The sequence below is a fragment of the Pinus tabuliformis genome, chromosome J (assembly GCF_031772625.1).
Source record: "Pinus tabuliformis cultivar Carrire ecotype Pingquan chromosome J, CPIR1, whole genome shotgun sequence".
Lineage (NCBI taxonomy): Eukaryota > Viridiplantae > Streptophyta > Pinopsida > Pinales > Pinaceae > Pinus > Pinus tabuliformis.
The window spans coordinates 1,098,187,213-1,098,208,450 of record NC_142295.1 but is presented as its reverse complement, the minus strand read 5'-3'; the positions used below and the strand labels follow the sequence as shown (position 1 = coordinate 1,098,208,450).

The window sequence follows — 21,238 nt, the reverse complement described above, 5'->3', positions numbered from 1 at the left end:
AACGACAACTTTCATTAGACATCTCATGTGATTCTAGTGAAAATTTTCGTTTTCTTATACGCTTGCTTGTGCCTTGAGATTACATGTCTACAATGAATAATAAAATATTCATTATGGAATCATAAACATGGAACATAGCAAATATATAATTTAAACAAACACAAAAGAATGAAAAAGGAACAAGTTTTGTTTTGGAAATTATAAAAAAACATAAAAAGTCTATATGTTATTTTTTCCAACCATATAAACATATCAAAATGTATAAGGCTTTTTCCAAATGGATAAAAACATAAATGAATTCTTCTAAATAGCTTAAACAAAAAAGTCTAAATTTCCATGTATCATATTAGAATCAAAACAAAACCCATACTATTGGGACACAATACTCTAAGAATGATATGACTTAGAAGCATATCTAAAAATTTGGAACTACATACTATCAAAATATAAATGCAAATATTAAAATGTACATAAATATATAACATTGTTTGAGAATCAATGAAAAAAGTCAATACAAATAACATGTTTAGCATAGCCCACGGGGCTTTGGATTGACAGTGAATGAGTGCTTTGTTAAGGCACTCCTTGGGATAGGTCACTGGTTCAAATCCCCATGGGTACTTAGGTTAGTCTTAACTAGAAAAAAAAAAAAAAAAAAAAAAAAAAAAAAAAAAAAAAAAAAAAAAAAAAAAAAAAAACATGTTTAGCATAACTCATAAAAATTATAATTATACAAACAAAGAAAAATGTATAACATCGAGACACATTTACATGTAATTAAGAAAACTTTAGGGGAAACAATATGAAATATTTTACATCATAAAGATCGATACAAGCATAATTTTAAAGTATTACCATAAAGACCCATAGTATGTATAGAGACAAAAATGGAAATATTTTCCACAACCATAGAGAGTATATAAAATTGAAATATTTATAGGAACTCCTAAGAATACTAATATCCTAAGAATCCATATCCATATCCAATGGTGGAATCTCATCAATAAAATCCATATGGGGAGCAATTGCAAAAACATTTCCATACTCAATCAAATCATTGCAATCCTCCAGCATTGGGTACCAAAACCCAGACATCTGTTCATTAGTTGAATTATCAATATATGTTGGAAAACATATGCCAGTCATCATGTCATATAATAGGAAAGGAACTTCACTGCAATTGCACATAAGAACCAGACCATGGACTATTTGAAATGGAAGATAACCAGGACATTTGCTATTTATATCTGCAGAAATTTCCTCTAACAACTTCCGTATGAAACCATAATCATCTTCAATGTAGTAAATTCTTCGTTCAACACACGGTTTACCAAATTGGAAATGATCCAATTCTTCAATTCACCATAAAGAAGTGGAGCCATCATTGATAAGGCATATCAATTGATCTATGTATAATGCTAATGGCATACACCGTATGTCAGTGATTGGAAAAAATGAAAAACCCCATTCATTTTTTATTATATCAAACCAATAGATTTTATACCCATACTGAGGATAATCTTCATACTCCTTGTCCAGATACATCCAAAACAATTTACTTTTATAAAACACACCATTCTTAGGGGGTGAAGTGCCACCAAATGGAACAAAAACCCTTTTCCATACCCTACCAAGACTATTGCAAACATAAAATTTAGACTGCATTTTGTCATACATATGTCTTAGAACAACCTAGTCATATTTTCTGCTGCTTACATTTTCCAATAATGAAAAGAATCCCACTCTCCAATTTGTATTGGCCCTATGTTTTTAAAGGCCTTTGTAAATGGATTCTGTTGGTAAGGATAAGACCATAATTGGTCCAACAATATACTCTAGTTTGCATCTTGAATCTAGGAATCGCAAATGAAATTGAGATATGTGCCCATTCTGATTAAGATATGCAGGAGAAAAATAATTGTCTTCACTATTGAGGAAAGGAACCATAAATCCAAATTCGTTTGTAGAGACATGCTTGGAACGTAATAAGAAAGAAGGGTTTTGCAAAACATTCTTCCATTTCTTACAAATAGTGGTAAAATTCATTACAGCCGATAAATTCAGCCAGAGGAAGACAAGTTCAGGAATTTCGAATAGAAGACAACTCCAAATAAATGGATCCATGATCAAACAATGAAATCACCTAATAGAAAAATAAAAATACATTTGATATCTAAAAAACAATTTAATGTTGAATAAAATTAAAAGTAACATACATGCATAATTTACCATTTACACATACATAAAAACTTCACATATACAAATTGTATAAAATCAAATGAGGGATCATAACATTATTACAAAACCGAACACAATTCCGTAATTTTTTAAACGTAATCTCTATAATCCAAGATTATTAATGTTTCTACAAATATATTTATAATATCAAATAAGAACAACTCATTAGGTAGGTTTCCATCAAGGACAACACCTAATTCACAATGCCAACAAAAATTTTTCCTAGAAAACACAATTTTATCTTTTTGGTGGACAACACAATTTTCCATTGTGTTAAGGATAAAAAAATGTTAAACCTAAACTAAATTTTTTAATATAATGTATGCAGAAATAATAAATTAAAATAATATTATTAAATTTTTAAAACAACACATTCATATATATTAATTTTTTCATACTTAAAATTACTCTAAAATCATTTTACTTATTTATTAATAAAACAATAGATTGTTAGTATCATAAGATAATCCTTGTAATGCACTGCATTAATCACAACTTAATCATTGTAATTGACTACATTAATATCTACATGATAATGATTATATGGTATATGGATTAATAAATATCATGAAATTTAAATAATAAACAATCACAATCACATTCATATTTTTAATTATTTATCTTTCAAAACTTAATGATATTTAATATCAATATTATAATAATAAGTCGCAATTGTTGGCTCTAAACCTAAACTAAAATTTTTAGTATAATGAGTCCAAAAATATCAAATTAAAATGATATTATTAAATTTCTAAAACAACACATTCCTAGACCATAACTCTTCCTCCTTCCTTGGTGTTGCACCTCTTCACCTTATGCTAATGGACCATAGTAACCAGATTCACTTTAAGTACAAAAGGATACATAAATTCCTTAAATCCATTATAATCCTCACACCTTAGTGCAATTAAATATGGATAGCAGATGTGAAAGTTGGAAAATTAGATATTATTGTGACAATGAAGTAATATTTAACACAAATAACTTGATGAATCTTCAACCATCATTGATCTAACATTTGCTTTTTTGAAGAAAAAAAGTGGCTACATGCACATTCTAGATTCTCATACATTTTGGTGATATTTGGGGAAGGATTTTAGTAAAATAAGTGGATACAACTATGAACTCCACACCTAACAAGGCCTTATTCAAGGAGGAAATGTCTATATCTCTCTCTAGATTTTCTCTCACAATATTGAAATCAAATGTTTAAATATAGATATATTCCATATAGATCTAAATACTATGTGTAATTTTAAAAGGCTATCTATCTCAACAAATCAAATCAAAAAGTGAATTTAAATACACTGATAATTGGCTAATAGAAATAAATACTTTGAGCAATTTTAAAAGGGCTATCTATCTTAACAAATCAAAAAAATGAATTGAAATATATTGATAGCTTGCTAATAGAAATAGATATACCTTTGATGATGATGTCAATGCAATTTTCTAATAGAATAAGAAAGAGAATTGAAATATATTGATGGCTTGCTAATGGAAATGGACACTTTGAGTAATTTTAAAAGGGATATCCATCTAGAAAAAAAAAAAAAAAAAGAAAAAAGAAAAAAGAAAGAAAAGAATTTAAATATATTTATAACTTGCTAATGGAAATGGATATACTTTTGATGATGTTGTCAATGCCAAAAGAGAATTTAAATATATTGATAAGTTGCTAATACAAATAGATATACTTTTGATCATGTTTCCAATGTCATTTTCTAATAGATGCAATGTGAAATTTTCAGGAGTAAAACATCCATCCAAATGAATAGAATAATGTTTAAGAGCTATATCTAGAATTAGAATATTATTAAGGTTATTTAGATCTACAAGGATTAGGATGGATTAAGAAAAAAAAAATTACAAGGTTTTTAAGCATTTAACTCTTTAAATGGAGTTAGGTCTTAGTCCTTTGTTCTAAGTTTATAATATTATTCTTTTACAAATTCAAAAACAACTCAATATAATTTTAGGTTTGTTATATATATCATTAAATGAAAATCCCTAGGATGGCATAAAATCATATATTTTAGGCATTTTTTTAATATATTTGAAGTGAAGTGTGTTTTTCATTAAACAGAGAATAGAGAAAAGTAGAAAAATTTGTGGTATGCTTTGCAGTGAATAGAGAAAAGTAGAAAAAGTTGTGACATATAGTTGGTAGTAGAAATCTCAGTTCAATGTTTCATATGTTGAGTTTTTGTAAATTTTAGAAGCCTTTGGGCGCAAAAGTTAATTTATAGTGCCACATAGTTAATTTTATGTTTCAATAATTTATAGTGTTTTTTGGTTTATGAGTAATTTATAGTGCCAGGGTTAATTTTATGTTTCAATAATTTATAGTGTTTTTTGGTTTATGAGTAATTTATAGTCAACAATTATGAGCAATTTAGGTTAATTATGAGTAATTTATATTCATGAATAATTATGAGTAATTATAAGTAACTATGCGTTATTTAGCTTTATGAGTAATTGACTAATTCTATGTTTCAGTTTTTAGGTTTATGAGTAATTTCTAGTAATTCAAGTATATGAGTAAACCAGTTCTGATTTAATAAATAGTTGTCAAATTAAATCATGTATAATGAATGCTGCATAGTTAATTTTATATTTCAATAATTTATATGGTCTTAGGTTTATGCATAATTTATAGTAAACAATTATAAGTAACTTAGATTGATGACTAATTATCATTAACTATGAGTTATTTAGCTTATGAGTAATTGACTAATTTTATGTTTTAGTTTTAATTTATACTAATTTAGGTATTTGAATAAACAATTTTTGATTTAATAAAAAAATTGATTTAAATATTTATTAATTATTTATAATTTAAACAATTTCTCATTTAATAAATAATTTTTTAACCATTATTACAAAGCTTAACTGATTTCATTAAAATTAGTATAAATCTTAAGATCATTGTCAAATTAAATAATGAATAATTAATCAATTGGTATATATACTTTTTTTGCAAATGTTTTGATGAAGAAAAAACTGTGAAATGCTCAAAATCTTTTCATGAGCATAGAAATTAATAAATGTGAGTTTGTTAAAAGAAAACTCATAATAATAACCGTAGAGCAAGAAGATAAAATAGTAATAGCATGCCATTATTAAAATAGTTATATAATTAATAATGTTGTTTAAAGCTGAAAACTGAACAGTGACATTTAGCAAATCCAACAGTAAGAACAAGTCGAGAATTCTAAACTCACAAGTTTCTAATGTAACTCACATAATTCAACACACAAAACCACTTATTCCAATTTTATTTTTAATTTGATTTTGCCCTCACTAATCCCAATACATGTTTCATAAATGGTTATACATATCTTCGTAAAGTAGCTATAAGATAATAATAAAAGATAATCAAAAACATAAATTAACAAAATCATTCAAATATCCAATTCTAACAAAGGAAAGCCCATAGATACCAATTTTTAAGGTTTAGGAGTGGTTTTATTGAAACTCTGGGTGCAACAGGTAAACATGTTTTGAGTGGGAGTGGAGTATTAACAATAAGCATAACTATTTAGAGCTTTCAATATAAAAAAAATTAAAATATCCAATGTAAAATATTTTTAAATTTCTGCGTTGTACTACTTTCTAACAATTCCCATTTTCCCTTTCAAATAGTTGTAGATTTTTTTCATTTTATTTAACCATTTTCACTTACAATTTATACTATTTATTTCCCATTTTCTATTTTACACATTTAAAAAAAATCATTTTATTTAATCATTTTCATATACAATATATGTTACTATCTATAATATTCTATATTTAAATTTTAATTATATATTCACTTAATTGTATGGTTTTATTTGTTTACAATAAATAAAAATAAAAATAATATACATATTGGAAGTTGTGGAAATTCTGTTCCTTAATTATAAAATTTGATGGCTTTATTCCACGCAAGGAATGATTTTATCTTAAAAGGTGACATAAGGGAAAAATGACTCCCGTGATTGTTTAGTAGAGTGAATCGAAGTCGATGGAATGAATAAATATATTTGCACAACGCATAGAGAAAAGGAGAGTGAATACAAAAAGATAAATAGATTTGCACAACAGCTAAAGAACTGGAAGTCGATGGAATGAATAAATATGTAACTATGGACTCACGGTTTTTGACAGTATTTTAATTAAGAAAACTCATTTTATAACCATGTTTTATGACACATAATTAAAATATCAATACATATTTTGAGCTAATTTTGTTAAAAGAAGAAAATTAACAATCCTTAAAGAAATAAGAAAATCTTAAATATGGTGTAATAGTCCTAAATGATTGACTATATATATAAGAATGGAGAACACATGTTTTTGGCCTTAGGATAATTCCATCTAGCGTAATTTCCCTTAGTTTCTTTTGAGCAGACAAGCTTTAAAAGGAGGTGGAGAATTGAGAGCAAGACAGGGAATTTGGAATTTATTCATGACATTCTAGTTGAAGACTCATGAAAGTTTTCAAGCGAGAGTCTTAAGTGAGATCCTCAGCTAGCCTAACTTTAGTGGGATTTGGTCTCACCCTATTTGGCAAATTCAGCTTTGGTGGTTCTTGAAATCACCCTAACCCTCTAAGTTTCTCTATTTCAGGATAGGGGTCTTTTGTATTCTTTGCTACTGGATTGGGGATCATTGAGTGTATCTTAAGGGGATCCATTATAATCCACGGAACTATTCTTGGCTACTGTGGACATCAACAATGATATACGTTTGACTACAAATTGAGAGCTCGTTCCAATATGGTGAATTCAAGGGTCGATTGTATGAAAACGATAATGCTAGGGTCGAAGTAAGGCCCAAATAAAGTGTTGTGCATGGGATGATTAAATACATGGCAGCTACTCTTATGCCAATTTCAGTGGCCATGGGATTTCATTCGACAACACCTAGTTGGGCAGTTGAGGGTTGATCTCCAATGTGTGGGTGTGATGGGCAAGGAACCTCACGTAACTGACGAGTTATAGAAAATGTAGAAGTCACCCAAATCGAAGAATTACAATGAGCGACGTGAAGGAGTTCCTAAGCCACGGACTTGCAGGAGCGTCTTAAAACCTGTAGCAATATTGAGAACTCAAGTAACAAAGGACCACATTGGATTACAACCTTCAAATATTAGCAAGCAATATGGTGAGGGCTGCAAGATCATTCTTTCACTTGTCAAGCCACTAAGTTTTTGGGTAGGGTTTCACTGCCAAATGAGATTCGTGGGCCATGTAAGGGAGGAATCAAAATCTACAAAAAGGATAGTGAATCAAAATCGACAAAAAGATAAATAGATTTGCACAACAACTAAAGAACTCATGATAGAATGATAAACCAAAAAAAATATGTTTAAAAAACAATCATATAACATATGCCATAGGGTTTCAATACGTTAAGAGCCATAGTTGTAGTTTACGAAAAGCCAAGCAACAAACACATATATTAAAGAATAATTAAAAAATAACCTTACAGGTCATCTGTCAAAGTGCCATCCAGCACAGATATTAAACCACAAATTTTGATATCTTGATTAATATCAGGATATCCTGAACAAAGCCATTCCACATTAGAGTGTTATTGGTCTTTTAAATGACAAATCTAGGTAACAGTGGCCATTGAAAACAATATTAATATATAGAGTAGTAATCTTCCAAATCTAGGTAACAGATTGTGCACCTTTCTTAGAAGATAGAAGCCGAGAGAAGCCCCTTCAAATCGTTCCAGTAATCCTTCTGGTAAATCCTTCCAGTAATCCTTCAACAATTCCAACAGCCCAAGCACTAAGAAATGCATGCATCCACAGAGAACTATGCTTATAATAGATGGAATGGTAATAAATAACAGGTACAATAAATATTTAATCACAATTTGAAATGCTCAAGTTGCTTTATTCCTCCATGTTACGATCCTAGATGGAGTGGCGAAGTTATTGTTAAGAGCATGAAAGGGTGAAATTGATGGACAAGTTGATGAAACTAACGACACCTGTTTTTGGAGTTATTATTAAGAACATGAAAGGGTGAAATTGATGGACAAGTTAATGAAACTATTGACATCTGTTATTTGGAATTGGACAAGCGTTACTAATGGTCTGAAATTGATGGTCATCTTATTTGGAAATATACATTTCCACTACTATGACAAGTGTATGTTAAGAAATCATTCTACATTCGAAGTCCAAATCAATGGGTGGTTTCTCGCTATTCAGTGCTTGCTGTTCAAGGTTAGCTATATTTCAACGCTGGTTTTTGGTTAGCCTCTAATCCATCATTAAATCACACTTGAATAATTTAAACCCTAATTTTGAAGTCACACATGAATAATTTAAACCATAAAACATTGTTATGGGAGATATCAGTCAGCGATGTTCTGTACATTTTAAACATAACTTACATTCTTTCATGATTACCTTAAATTTATGTTTTTTATTATAATCTTTTTTAAACATAACTTACAACCTTTCAAGATTACTATAAATTTATATTTTTTTATAATTGGATGACAATGTAAAATTGAGCTTTGTATCTTTTGTCTTTTATTTTCATGTTTTCTTAATATTAAAATTTATTTATTTTCTATTTTACATCTAGTAACTAACATTCAAATATGCTAGAAACAAATACATGTGAAAATGAAAAAAAATCAATACCATAACATAATTTCAAAGGAAAATAAATGTCTATAAACTTTTAAAACAAAATACTTGTCTCATGTATTTTCCAAAAAAACTAAAACAAAATACTTGTGTGCATATATTTTCCAATAATTGTTTGACTTTAAAGTTTTAAAACATGATACTTGTTTGGATGTCTTTATCAATGAAAATTAAATGGATTAGATCATTCCATGAAAATTAAATAATAGTAAATTATTAAACTGGTTGTGTGCCCAAGGGTTTGACATCATGTTTATGCTCTCTCATGTACAACCCGACCACGTGGGATTGATCTACAATACAATTATGTATCTTGCCCCTCATCACTATGTTGGTTTTACATTTAAAATAAATTTCAATATAATTACAACTTATTATTTTTAGTTAATGAAGTCATAGAGAATTTGGATTGCATCAGTTTAATGGTTAAGATTTCCATAAATTTTAATGATATGGTTTGTTATTCTTAATTAATGTAGTCATGAAGAACTTATGATCTCTCTTCCATAAATTTAAACTTATGATTTGAAACTGATAACAAGCGTTACTAATTGATTATTTTGACTTAGCAATAAATTATTTTCTTAATTAATTTCTACATTCATGGGAAAAGAGACTATGGTGGAAGAGAGATCATAAGTTCTTCGTGACTTCATTAATTAAGAATAACAAACATATCATTAAAATTTATGGAAATATTAACCATTAAACCAACCCAATCCAATTTTTTCATGATTTCATTAACTAAAAATAAGCTTTGTATGACAAGTGTATAAAATTTTCCACTACTATCACAAGTGTATGTGTAAGCTGTGTGTTACATTTTGTAGTCTTCCCATTATGGTTAATCCTCATAGGTGTCAATTAACAAATGGCATGGTAAATTTTAATGAAGTTTTGTGAAAAATAATTTAAACAAGGTTTAATTATGCCATTTAGATATGCAGGGAAGTTAGTGATGTGAATTCAATCCATTGATATTGTGGCAACGGCCAGAATACACTGGTATCTTTAAATTTAAACCCATCTAATCAATTTTTTAATTAGTAAAATGATTAAAGTGCCCAATTCCAATAAACAAATGCCTATCTACATAATTATTATTATTTTTTAACTCATAACACAATTCAAAACTTAATCCTTATTATTATTACACTATATCTATTTGGTACTTCATGAACAACAACTACAAGCTATTTCTAAAAATCAAAGTGTTAAATACAATGATGTCTTAAAGTTTAAATAAAAAAAAACAATAAACTATCCCACCACACTACTACACTAACTTAACATTATTAGTCCCTGCCTGGGACTAATAGCGATCGATTTGGCATTGACCGGGTATTAATCCTGTGTTTGACCAAGAATATTGATGTGCATCACGATTTTAACCAAAGTTTTTATATTAAAAAATAATATAAATGTTATTATCTAATTTCTGATTGGGCAACAAAGTTGAGGGTCTTATTGCCGGCTTCGCAGGTTTCAAGACATTCCGAGCTGAACATAAGTTAGTTTGTCCTAAGTTTTTGGTACGTGTTCTGAGTGTCCTGCATGCAGGACAGATGTTTGCATATGGTTCAACTGGGCCAGATGTTTGGATATGGATATCGTTGAAGTATGCAGGGGCGTCCACGGTGGTCTAGAAATGGTTTCTCTGAGTAAGTTCGAGGAGTGTCGAGCAGCAGCAGCAGGATCTGTGAAGGGGGGAGCTTCAGGTTTACAGTTTTTTTACTGGCATTATCATCCGCCATAAACGTTCTTATTCCCTTAGTTATGTTCTCCGTTTGCAAACTAGGTCATTGTCTAAGGCAGGTTACATTGTAAGGTATTCTCAACCGAAAACCTCGGAAAATAAAATATGTACAGAATTCATATTTTGTGTTTCCACCATTATTAAGCTCACATATATATTTTTTAAAGATTAAAAGAATATTGGAATTTCTACACTCTGTGTTTGAATTGTTTACTCTTTTGGTCAAATCTAATTTTCTGAAATCCACATGATCAGCGGAGGCCGAAGGCAGTTTGCACAACAGCTTTAGATTCTATACTTACTGTAGAAGTTTCATACCAAGCCATCTCAATGTTGGAAGAAGCTTGCTATTAACGAGGATTTTAAATTTATTTTCGCGGAAAAATTCAAAGGTAAAGCCTGAGACTTGCTTTAAATGTTTCTGTGTTGATTGATGCAGTTGTTCTTGGCGTCTATCTCTCTGCTTATTTATGTTATGTACATATCAAGCTTGCATCACCGGGATTTGCAGGGTTTAGGGTTTGGGTTGAAATATGCAGCATCCATTTATTTATTACTTAATGGTTGCTAGGCTTTTTTTTTTTTTTTCATGATGCCCTCTTAAACGTTCCAAGGGCACTGGGGTTTCATTCATTAACCTTTTGTCAGCAATAACAAAATTACAATGGGGTTTTCGTTCATTTAACCTTTTGTCGCAGTAACAAAAGTAGACTTACGAAGAAATATGTGTTTTTTTTTCAATTTATTTACTTATTTTTGTGTGAGGGAATTTGGACATTTGATTTGAGTTTATGCTATTTTTATCACTGCAGATTATACAAGAACAATGGAGCAATCTCACAAGGCCCATAGAGCCCGTCAGTCTGGAACGTCCTCGAGGAAAAAAGAGAAAACAGACAAGAAGAAGCGTGGACTATCCAGTGACAGGCATAATCCCAAGGTTGGCTCAGTCGTTATACTTTGCCACCTTATCTATATTTTTAAAGTAGACTATAGTTCAATTCGTTGTTTTGTTGAATATATGTTTTTAGTATAAGCGCTTGAGTGTTTTCACATCAGCTTAGGAAGGTGTAGGCATTGCAGCATATGCCATCAAGGATGGAAGTTTGTTCGGTTTAATTGTCGAATTAACAGTTTTCAAACACTGATCAGTAGGTTAATTACCATGTAGTTGTTCAATATGTGCGCACTGGATTTTCTCGTCATCCTTACAGGTTTTTTCATGCGAATGGCAAGTTCATCAATAATTTTTTGGCAAATTAAATAATAGTATCAGCCTGCAAGTACTTTACAAACATCATCAGGTCTCTCTCGAAGAACGAAAAATCTATGACAGAATGTTGCGAAAATTTGCACTAAGATCAATAAAATATTTTCTTCTTGATCTGCCCATTGGAAAATGACAAGAATTGGGGGTGGTCCAATCTCGATGAAGGCCCACATTTGCAGTTGTGGTTTGTTATGAACGTTCTCCACAAATTTTAATAATATGGTGTTTCAAATGTTTTACTATTTCCTCAGAATTAAGCTCTGTTTTGTGTATACACCAGCGTATGCCTCTAATGAAGCTGACAAAGCCTTAATCAGATCATCTAACAATGACATAAGCTGACTTAATTGAGTAATTTGATTATAACATACTAGTTAGGCACAGTGACCCTGATTTATTGACAACATGGTGGAAAACTAAATATATTGACAGAACGTATGATTATGTAATCTAAGACCCCAAATCCCTGTAACTATTCAAAGATTCAATGGGCGTGACAGTTTTTTGCAAATTTGGTTCTACCATAATATTAGTTAGGACTGATGGTTTCTGGATGAACTATCAAGTAGTGGTCATGATCACTGATTTGAAAATTTTCCAAATTGGTTCACTTGCACAGATTACAAAAGCCCCAGTGCTATGTTCCAACATGGTAGTTGGGACTTACCATCTTGGAGAGCTCCAACTTACTCTGACTTTGATTTTGCATTAACAGGCATTTGCTTTGAAGTCTTCGCTAAAGGCAAAGTGTCTATAATCTATTGCATCAGAGAAGGATCAACGCCGACTTCATCTACCTGTAGTTGACCGTTCTACTGGAGAACCAGCCTATAATCTCTGATGGAGTTTCCATGGTAATCACAACACCTATGCTTGTTAATGGATTAATTTATCCACATATATATAAACAAATTTTTTGAATACATATTTTTACACGATTATTTTTAATTTAAGTCACAGGCATGTCAACTTCTATGTTTTGAAAGCGATATGGTGACCTTGCCTTCAAAACATACAGTTATAGGTAAGGATTTCAAATTGGAAACCCTAGTCTTATGCCACTTTTAACTTGCATTGTGTTGAGTTTCATTTTGTCAACTGGTTATGGAGGAGAATCACTTTGAGGGTTTCTATGTTACAAGGTCTTTTCATGCTCTCATTCAAAGCATTTAATTCATTTTCATAGTGATTTTCATAGTCAACTTCTGGTATTTCTCCCCCTATTCATTTTCGGTCATTACTTTAAATTTTCTGTATGTTATCAGCGTGGTAAGTGAACCATGGTAAATTTAATGAGGGTTCTTGTTAATTCTCTTGGTGACTGAGAGGTTTAAACCGTACTTCATGCCTATAATCTCTGATGGAGTTTCCATGGTAATCACAACACCTATGCTTGTTAATACAGTTATTGACAAGTTTGCTGCTCTCTTGCAGTTGCATATCAGGTTAATAATATGACTTCTTTTGCTTTATCCGTGGCCTGAACCTTCCCAGTAAGTTCTTCTTCTTGATTATGTATATCTTTAATTAGTGTTTGATTCCATATCCCTCCTGATTTTGACTAATCATTGCAGAGCATAAGTAGGTAAACGGAGTTTGTATGAGCCGCACAAAATGATATGTTGGAGAATGAATGAGCTGAAGATTTCGACTGCTTGCTTCTAACCGTGCATCAAAATTATGACCGTGCTAGAAAGCACAAATGTGGAATGACTGATAGGAATTGTTGTTGCTCATGCAACTGATGCAGCAAGAAGTGCTTCTGACATAGTCCAGTCAAGAAACTGGCCCCATAGCTATTTTGTTACTATGTAATATTGACTTATATGAATTACTAATTTTTCAGTCAAGATTGAACAGAATGTTTATTAAGGCTGAATTCAATCACTTTGTATCTCCAAACCCTGTTCCTAAATGATTTTGTGCATTTCTGTTAAGTTCACAATCGTTCTTGTCATACCATGTAATATTTGCATCCACTGTTCCAAGTTTTGTAATTCCCTGCAGACCCCGGCAGGGACTACCGCCACGGCAGTGGCTCCTTATTATTATAGTCAAAATTCACCAAATTATATACCCAATTGCAAATTCCTCTCAATAATTTTATTTAATAATTGTGGCATAAATTTATGAGTATATAGTTATAATTTGGAACTTATTTTTCATATTTAAGATCGATATTTTTTTTTTAATTTTTTTTTGTTAATATTAAAATATTTATTTTCACATTTTTATCCGTTTTACAATGCTAATAAATTTAATATAATTTGAAACTTATTTTTCATATTTAAAATCGATATTTTTTTTTTAATTTTTTTTTGGTTAATATTAAAATATTTATTTTCACATTTTTATCCGTTTTACAATACTAATAAATTTAATATATTATTTTTTATTATTTTGAATCATGTTAAATGGGTAGTGTTTATAACCTCCTAAATACTAAATATCATTGATGTTAGATGAGTAGTGTTTATAACCTCTTAGATACTAAATATCAATGATGGATAATTTATAATTATTAGTGTATTTTTTTTAATTTTGAAAAAATAATATTTTAAAAAGTTTAAAAGGTATATTGGGGAATTTTTTCATAAATTTAGAGAGTTGAACTTTTTCATATCCAATCTAATTTCCATTCAAATTAATAATATTCCTAATTTTAATTTAATTTTCACAATAATTCAAAATTTAATAAATAATACATTTAACTCAACAAATTATTTTTATTAATCAACTTCCAAAATATTCCAAAATAAACCATTTTATATATCTCCAACAAAACTTCACGCTAACAAACCAACGATAATGGATACTTGAATAATAAAATACAAAATAAAATAAATATTTAAAAAGTAATAAGTAATGATAGTAAAATATAAAATAAATAAATAACAAAAACTATATTTAAATCTTTTGATATCACTGTCTTAATTAAATCGTCCAGATATGTTTATAACGTATACACTTTATTTTACTGGTGCCCGACCTCATATTCTCTGTTAAAATAAATACGCACAAAATTGTTTTAAAGTTCAGAAACTTGTTACCTTCCTCCATTTTTAATAAGTTGTTATAAAATGGACGTTCGACAAAGTGTTTTAAATTCATTATAATGAGTTATTTGAAAAAAGCACCTGCTTCTTGTTTTTAGTTTTTTAATAAGTTTGATTTTCTTTTAAATAATATAATATAGGAGTTGGATTCCAGTTAGGATATGCCAGAATTTCATATAAATTAGAAATTAGTGAAACGTTGATTTATATATTCAATTTAATTTTAGGGAGTATTTATAATGGGTTATAATGATGTTTTGTTTTGTTTTTGTTTCGTTTTAAATTATATATAAAAAATATATTTTTAATATTATAAAGTAAAATGTTTGTATCTTATATTTCGATTTTATAAAAATATATTAAAAAAAGAGATAATTGGAGGATATAATGATTAAGAATGTATCTTATAATGTATTATAAAGTAAGATGTTTGCCTTTCAAGTTTGGGTATATATATTTTGATGGATTGAAATAATTATTAAATTAAAAGTAAAATTTATTTATAAATTATTGAAATTAAAAATTAATTTTTTTTTATTTATGATGATATTGAATTACAATTGAAATTTAATTAGATATTTTAAATTAAAATTTTAATAACACAATTAAATGGGGAAAGATATTTTTTTGTAAAACATAATAATAAACTTATATTATTATGTATTTTTATTACAATGTTATAATTAAAATTTGAAAGACAATTTTTAGATAATAACTTAACCTGGAAAACTTTCAAGTTCACTCAATATCTAGCAAAAATAATTGGTTTTCATAAAATTCATTGTAAATAACTTTACATGTTATTGGGTGAAAACATGAATTTCAATTATTGTTTTGGGTGAGCATGGTAATGAAAAAGATATTTTTATATTTTTTTCATTAAAAAAAATAGCTTTTGATTAAAAACACACAGATCATTAACATTTGGTTGAACATTTATTCAATCAAAAGTTAAATATAATGAAGTGTTGACCTAGTGCATAAATTATGTCTAACATATATTTCCATTTTCAAATTTTTGTTTGAATATTTTTATTTTCAAAATTTCAATTTATATGTGTTATCATGAGATGTTACCATGCTTGTTTGGAGACCTTCACCATGGCCACTGGTGAGGTTACACATCAACTAATAGTTAATAAAGAGTTCTTACTTAACATCCCATAAATACATAGGTGGGAGGAATTCCAACTCGACATCCAACAAATGTATAAGTGGGAAGAATTATTTCTCAACATCCAACTAATAGATGGATGTGAAGAGCTCTTGCTTAACATAGTCTAGTTTTCTTAGTAAATACTTTTTAATTTTATGTCACATTATCCCCTTGAACTATTTTCTCCACATCAAGATTTTTACATAATGTATCCCATGTGTGTGTGGCCCTCCCTCCATGTCTCAAACTTCAAACTATTTTGATGTTCTCTCAAAAATTCACAATTGGTTGTTGAAGTATCTTTTCAATCTATCTTCAATATTGTGCTAATCAATTCGACAATTGCTTTCCATTGAATGTTTTCCCACAACTTGTAGGTGTATAGGACTCTTGAATTTAGATGGTTAGTCTATGTTGGTTTATATACCTCAACTATGCCAACTTCCTCAATGGCATCCACTATCTCGAGTTGATCAAAATTTTTGTCTCCATAAAATCCACAAATATAAATGTGAATTTGCCTTATGACTTTCACTAGTGGGTTGTGGCCATTCATACATCCTTGTTTCTTCCTCTTGGCCCTTCCAGGTAACACCCTCAAAGTCACACTCTTATGGTGGTGATGTTGCTGCTTCCAAGAAATGCTTGCCCATAATTGTTACTTACTTATCTAAATTACTCATTTAACTTCTCTTTCAAATGCATATGTTGGCTTAACCATGATACATTATGTGCTTTCCTCATTTTTAGATGGAAGATGTAGTCATGTTTCCATGCCAATTGTTTATGATGTAGACATATGGATTGAATGACATTGTGACTTTTAGTGGGTGGTGATATTGATGTTTAATAAAGTAGGACTTACCAACATTTCATAATGTATAATTTATGGTTTGTCTCATCTTATTGCGATTGGACATAGTTTACCTTTAGAAATGTGTTATTTCCTATGGTCATTGTATGCTACTAGATAACTTACTTAGGTATCACTTCATATCCCTATCATACATAACACTTTCCACCCTATTCCCCTTAACTCCATTCCATACATGAATTTTTTTTTGTCCCTCTGTTGTAACTAAGTGTGGTTTAAGTGTAATCTATAAAATATTAATCCAATGTTATATGGATTTTCTTTCATTTCGATTAAATTAAAAATCATAAATTATAACCTCATTTTGTGTTGAACTTACTCTTTCTTTGATTTTTTTAATGTAATTATTAACTAGTTCAGTGTGATCCAACCTTTGCTAAAATCATAGAATATAACCTTATTTTGTGCTAAAATCACTCTTTCTTTCCTTTTTTAAATTTAATTATTAACTACTTCAATGTGGATCTGACCTCTACTAGGGGAGGGACGCCATTACCTGTGCGCCATCCTATCCACCTCAGCTACGGGCACGTGGCTCTCACAAGCGTTTGTACGACACCTGCCCGACGTGTTGCACCATGTCTTGTGGTGGGTGTCAAGCTTTATAACCCTAATTTTAACTCTTTCTGCCTCCTTCTTCCACCTATTTGCTGCGATGTCTGCTCTGCTCTATGTATTTCTGTTTGGGTCTGGTGTTTTGGCGAAGCACTCCACCGATGATGGCGCGGGATGACTCCATTACCTGTGTGGCTTGTTCGCCATTGTTGGCCTACTAACCCTGCTTAACTGCTTGCATGCGCTCGTTAATGGAACATGGTTTCTGTTGTTCTTGTTTCATTTCACCTGCCAGTGTTGTTCGTTCTGGACCGCCGAGGGTTTACACATACCTTGGTGGTTGTTTCATTCACGCGACCTGTTATTTGGGAAGGAGCTAGTGCCAATCTCTAGCCAGTTCGAGGTCAAAGGTAAATTTACAAGTTTTTGATGGTTTTTGTTTCACATTGTCTTTAATATTTATGCCATTGCCTAATTTCCTATTTTTCATGTTTTCCAAGTTGGTTGCAGGTGTGGCGAGCTTTGGAGAACGTCTGGCGAGCTCTGGAGAAGGTTTCGACATGGAAGACTCTTGGACATGGCTTCTATGTCTATCCGGTAGGAAAAATCCTACCAGCCATTGCCACTGTGTTTTTCAACACCTCACCTTCTTGTTGGAATTTTTGTTATTTTTGCTCTTGGAGTTTTGCAGGTTTAGGGTTTTTCTCTATTTTTTTGTTATTGTTGCTCTTGGAGGTCAGTTTGTATGTTGAAATTGTCTGTTTGTATGCTAAAATTGACCTTAGGTGTGAGCGGCTGCCATTAAGAACCCTTCAGAGGTTGCCTCCTATCACAATGGGGTTTATTCTTTGATTTTGGTCCTTACAATTTGTGATTTAGCATGCCATTGTTATATGTCATGTCCATCACATTCTTGGCAGTGTGAATGTAATAAGATGTAAATTTGGAAGGTCTTGTTTTTGGAGGTTAGTTTGTATGCTGAAATTGGCTTTAGGTGTGAGCGAATGCCATTAAGAACCCTTTAGAGGTGGCTTGCTATCACAATGGGGTTTATTCTTTGATTTTGGTCCTTGCAATTTGTGATTTAGCATGTTGTTGTTATATGTCTTCAGATATTTCCAATGTGGAATTAGTTACATTCTTCTGAGGTGGTCGAGGGAACTGATAGTTCTCACTATTGGAAATGAAGGTCATTGATGGAAGAAGTCTTACTATTTAAGGAATAAACAAACAATGAAAGAAGTCATGTTATTTAAGAGAAACGAATAATGAGAAGCTTACACACTCGTTCATGTCATGGGGAAGATCTTCAGTCGAAATCAACACAACATCGTCAATTAGGGTTTTCTATCCAATAACGTGATAACATTATCAAGATTATGTGAAAGTTGATTCATATAAAGCTTGCATGGCGTGTTCATGTGATGTGGAAAATCGTTCGGTGGCAATCAACACATCATTGTCAATTATGTTGTTTTATCATGTTATCAAGATTATTTGAGACTCGATTAAGATTAAGTTTGGACATTTTTTATTTTGTCAAATTAAATTTATGCTAGCTAGTTTATATTATTTTATTTAAATATTTAAAATTTTATAGAATAAAAAACACTTTTGAGATTACAATAACCTACAGCCTAGTTCTTATCATTCAAATTAAAAATTATGTTAGATAATTTGTAGATAAGATTATTGTGTCTAAATTAACACAAGTGTTTCATGGGTTAGTCAAATTTGAGCTTATGTTGCAATTAAAATGGGTATGTGTTAATCACGGTGCATAAAGTTTCTGACAGACTTTGAGGGGTCAACCAAATTTGAGCTTCCATTGTAATCTAAAATGGGTATCTATTAATCATGATGTAGAAAGTTTTTAATAGACTTTGATAGATGTAAATTTGGAAGGTCTTGTTTTTGGAGGTCCGTTTGTATGTTGAAATTGTCAGTTTGTATGCTGAAATTGACCTTAGGTGTGAGTGGCTGCCATTAAGAACCCTTCAGAGGCGGCCCACTGTCACAATGGGGTTTATTCTTTGATTTTGGTCCTTGCAATTTGTGATTTAGCATGCTGCTATTACATGTCATGTCCATCACATTCTTGGTAGTGTGAATGTAATAAGATGTAAATTTGGGTTTCAGTCGGCATGATTAATTCATTGACTCTCTCATCATTGTAAATGTTATACAAAAATTATTCTGATTTGCTTCTCTTTCATGGTTGTACATTTATACACATCAATTATTGAGATTTTCTTCCATTTGTTCCACAGTTCCAGTGTAATGATTCATTAGGAACTACTCTGCTTTTCACCCTTATACTTATATCCAGTAAATATGTTCTTTAGTTGCTTAAATATGATCAAATTGGAACTTTGGGGTTTATTCAAGCTCTTACTTCAGACGAAGGAAGCTATTTTTTGTGCTCTAAAATATCCTGTATTCAGTGTTCATGTTATTATCACACTCGTATAGTTTGTGATTGAATATTTTCTTTGATTTTGGTCCTTGCAATTTGTGATTTAGAATGTTGCTGCTATATGTCGTGTCCATCACATTCTTGGCAGTGTGAATGTAATAATATTAAATTTGGGTTTCAATCAACGTGATTGATTCATTGACTCACTCATCATTATAAATTTATACATAAATTATTCCGATTTGCTTCTCTTTCATGGTTGTATATTTATACACATCAATTATTGAGATTTGCTTCCATTTGCTCCATAGTTCCAGTGCAACGATTCATCAAGAACTGCCATGCTTTTCACCCTTATACTTATATCTAGTAAATCTATTCTTTAGTTGCTTAAATATGACCAAATTAGAACTTTGGCATAAGGTATGTAATTAATGCTAATTCTGGTTTTATGAACTGCAACGAGCTTCATAGTGAACTCTTAACAGTTCACAGAAAAGACAAGGACTGAATGGACTCCTTTCATAATGTTGTGTGCAACCAAACAATATATGGAGAGTTAAAAATGTGTAGTAGAAAATGAAAGGGATTCAAGTAGCCAATTATCTTCCTTCCCATGCAAGGAAATCCTTGTAAGGTCTGTGATAATACTTGTAGCTGCTGGCTTCGCTCTGTTCCAAGATATGCCATGTCCCTTGGTCCAAAATCCAATTTTTCTACCAAATCTCTCCATGATTTTATCTTAGATGGTTATTGCTCTGGACATGCTAAGTTCTGTGTTGCCTTCTAAAATTTAAGTTCCTATACCTTTAACTTTGATTGTTTGTTGTATTTTGTGAAGTATGCAATTTCTAATGGTATCGATAGGGGTTTAAGGGGTTTTATTAAATTGTTGCATGGATAATTGTTTTATTTTTGGTACCTTTCTAAGTGAGTTATTTTCGATTAGGTAATTATCTCATCTGTGCAACATGTTTATAATTGTCTTTGTGCTTGCAAATGTCAAATTCTGGTATTGTTATCTCACTTACTGATTTTCACTAAGAAATGTTTCTATAATGTTTATTGTATCCATGTGTCTCTTTTATCGTAAATTAATATGCATTTTTAACTTAATTAACCAATCAATAGATTTCTCAGAGGTTGGTTGGGTGCATTAGTTGTATTACCCATTTGTATTATGTTTTAATTATAGGTATTATGTGCATTATCTATTGTTTCATCATGAAGTATTGCTACAATCTCATGAAATGTAAACT

At 30.4% G+C, this 21,238-nt stretch overlaps 1 pseudogene; it reads left to right on the top strand.

The window, feature by feature from the left end:
- Nucleotides 1-21,238, top strand: part of LOC149230867 (uncharacterized) — a 127,682-nt pseudogene that overhangs the window by 23,015 nt on the left and 83,429 nt on the right.